The sequence below is a fragment of the Lithobates pipiens genome, unplaced genomic scaffold (genome assembly GCF_037356315.1).
Source record: "Lithobates pipiens isolate NorthernLeopardFrog02 unplaced genomic scaffold, aLitPip1_a1.2 Scaffold_13, whole genome shotgun sequence".
Lineage (NCBI taxonomy): Eukaryota > Metazoa > Chordata > Amphibia > Anura > Ranidae > Lithobates > Lithobates pipiens.
In genome coordinates, this window is record NW_027507718.1 from 288,263,789 (window position 1) to 288,266,537 (window position 2,749).

Genomic DNA, 2,749 nt, shown 5'->3' on the forward strand with positions numbered 1-2,749 from the left:
CCTTGTCTGTGAGTAGGTGCATTAAATTATTTATCTGCAATATTCTGCTAGCAGAGGTTCAATGTCCTCTTTAGTTACCAGCTGTTCAGAACTTATGGTAGCTTTCCACGGTGGTCTTACCAATGCATAATACTGTATATCAGCTATATTAAGACATATATGAACCTTCTATGCAAAAGGGAAAAAAATGGGTAAGCTCACATTTTTAAGGTGTGAGGGGCAGTATGTCTTTGGTGGTTTATATGGTCCTTTGACACTGGCAGTTAGATTGTGTATGTCCTTCTTCCCTTTTTATTTTTTTATTTTTTTTGTAAAACTGTTTTTATTAGGTTCAGGTAAAACTTGACAAGCAGATAATGTTTGTACATATCTATAACAGCTTTTGTCTGTACAACAAGGTAGCATAATGGTAAGCTATGTGAAACCATAACAAGTATAGCATAAAAAGAAAGGTTGTTCTTGGAGTTGGGATGAGTGGCTCTCATGTCTATCCAATAAATATATTGTCTACTCATGGTTCGGTCCATATTATCTTGGCTATTAGGGGGAGGAGCCTCTGTAGGCAGCTCTCAGGGTGGCTCTTCCCGAGCGTCGCCCAGAGAGGGGTGCCCTTCAGGACCTCCACCTCCCCTCTCCCCACGTGACACTCGGGCCCCCGTCTCTCCTGCCCTCCCTGCTGTCATCATCAAACTTCACAGTACCAGTGCCATTATTCAAGGCCTTGGCATGTGCGCAGGCGGCCTCACCATGAGCAGTCATCTTGGCGGTATGCAGAGAGCCATCGTCAAATTGCTAATGTTAGTAATTTGTACTAAATAACCATGAGGAAGAGGTACAAGAGCCGAAGAAGAGAGAAAAAAGAAAAGAAAAAAAATAGGGGGGGGGGGGGGGAAGGAAATAAGATTAGAAAGGAGAGGGGAAAAGGAGACATCAGTGTAGTCTCTAGACCAAACTTCGGAATAGTGGGGGGGGGGAGTTCGGAGTCTCACCTTTTGCTCCCAGAGGACTCGCCTTGCCCACACCGGACCGCCAGCCGCCCAGTTGCAACGTAGTAGAGTAGCGAAGGGAGCCAAGACCCACAACGCAATGCCAAAACGTCTGCGGCCCAGGCCCCCTCTATTAGGGGGATAGTATCAATCACTCTCTAGTGTCCTATTGTGGCCCAGAGTTGGGTCTGCTAATTCATAGCAGAGATACCTCCAAGCTAGAGGGGACGAATTTGTGGGTAGAGAAATAGTCGGTCCAGAGAGTCCATCGGGCCGAGTGCTTGTCTCTAGTACCTTTTACAGGTTGCGATCCATTCTTCTACCTCCCTAATCTGGTTTATCTTGCGCGTCCATTCCTCTTTAGTTGGTATCTGATTTTTCTTCCAGTAAATAGGAAGGAGCCTTCTAGCAGCGTCTAGCAGATGAGGTAATGCATTCTTTTTGTATTGACTTATTGGCATGGAAGGGACGTGCAAGAGAAAGTGGACCGGAGAAAGGGGGATATCTATCCCTAGGACTTCCCTAATCTGATTTTTAATGTCTTCCCAATATGGGACAATGATCGGGCATTCCCACCATATATTTAGGAGGGTTCCCTGGCCTCCATATCCCCGCCAGCACAATTCAGAGCTACTGGGGTACATCCGCACTAATTCTGCGGGGACCCTGTACCAGCGTGACAACAATTTTTAATTTGGTTTCTTGCATTTTGGAGTCGGCTGAGCTGGAATATGTCATCTGGCACAGGTATGACAATTGAGAACTCGTAAGTTCCTGCCCCAGGTCTCTTTCCCATGTCCTTATACAAATGGGCTTGGAGGCCGAGGACCCCAACAGTTAGTACAGCTCCAAAACCATTCGAGGGATTGGTTCGTCTGCTATGAACAAGCCCTCGAAAGGTGTGAGTGATGTGTTATCTCTTATTGCGTTACCCCTCATCTCAAAGAAGTGGTGCAACTGTCTATACTTCCAAAAATTCATTTGTGGTTTCCCCGTTCTGCCTGCTAAAGAGTCATAAAGTATCAGTTTGCCATCCCTCATCAGTTTCCCACAGCTAGTGTTTCTATCATCAACCCACATACCAAAGAGGTCCGCGCTTTCCCCCGGGGGGACCAAAGGAACCCCCCCAGCGGAGCTAAGGGTGACGCAGGGGGGGGCTAGGCTTAGTGCTCGGTTGATCTTATCCTAAGTCTTGAGCATCAGGTGTGTCGGATGTGTCGTCTGACAACCCCCTGTGCTCCCTAAGGAGCATACGCCACCCGGCCATGTATTAAGCAGGCCTTTTAAGTTTTGTACCCAGAGCAATCAGCTCTCCCCTTAATACCGCTTTGTGGCATTCCCAAACCATGCCCTCCTTAAGGCCTGCAGCAGCGTTTTCCAAGAAAGGAAGGTTTTTAATATTTTTGACTCTACTACAGGGCCATCCAACAAATTTTCATTAAGTCGCCAAGTCCAGATCCTATGGGTACCTGAGGGCAGGGCGAGGGTAAGAATAATCGAAGCATGTCTGATATAGTGATGTTGCCAATGGACGAGTCCTGCAGCAGTTCCAAAGTGGGCCTTTCAACATACAACATATCTATTCTAGTGTATAAGTTATGAACCTTGGAGTAATAGCTATAGTCCCTATCCTTAGGATAGAGGACCCTCCAGCTATCCACCAGACCTGCGGTCTGGAGGGATTTGCGGAAGCACCTCAGGAATGCCTGTGAATGCATGGGGCGTCTGTGTGATGTGTCTTGTGAGGGGTCGGGGCTAATGTT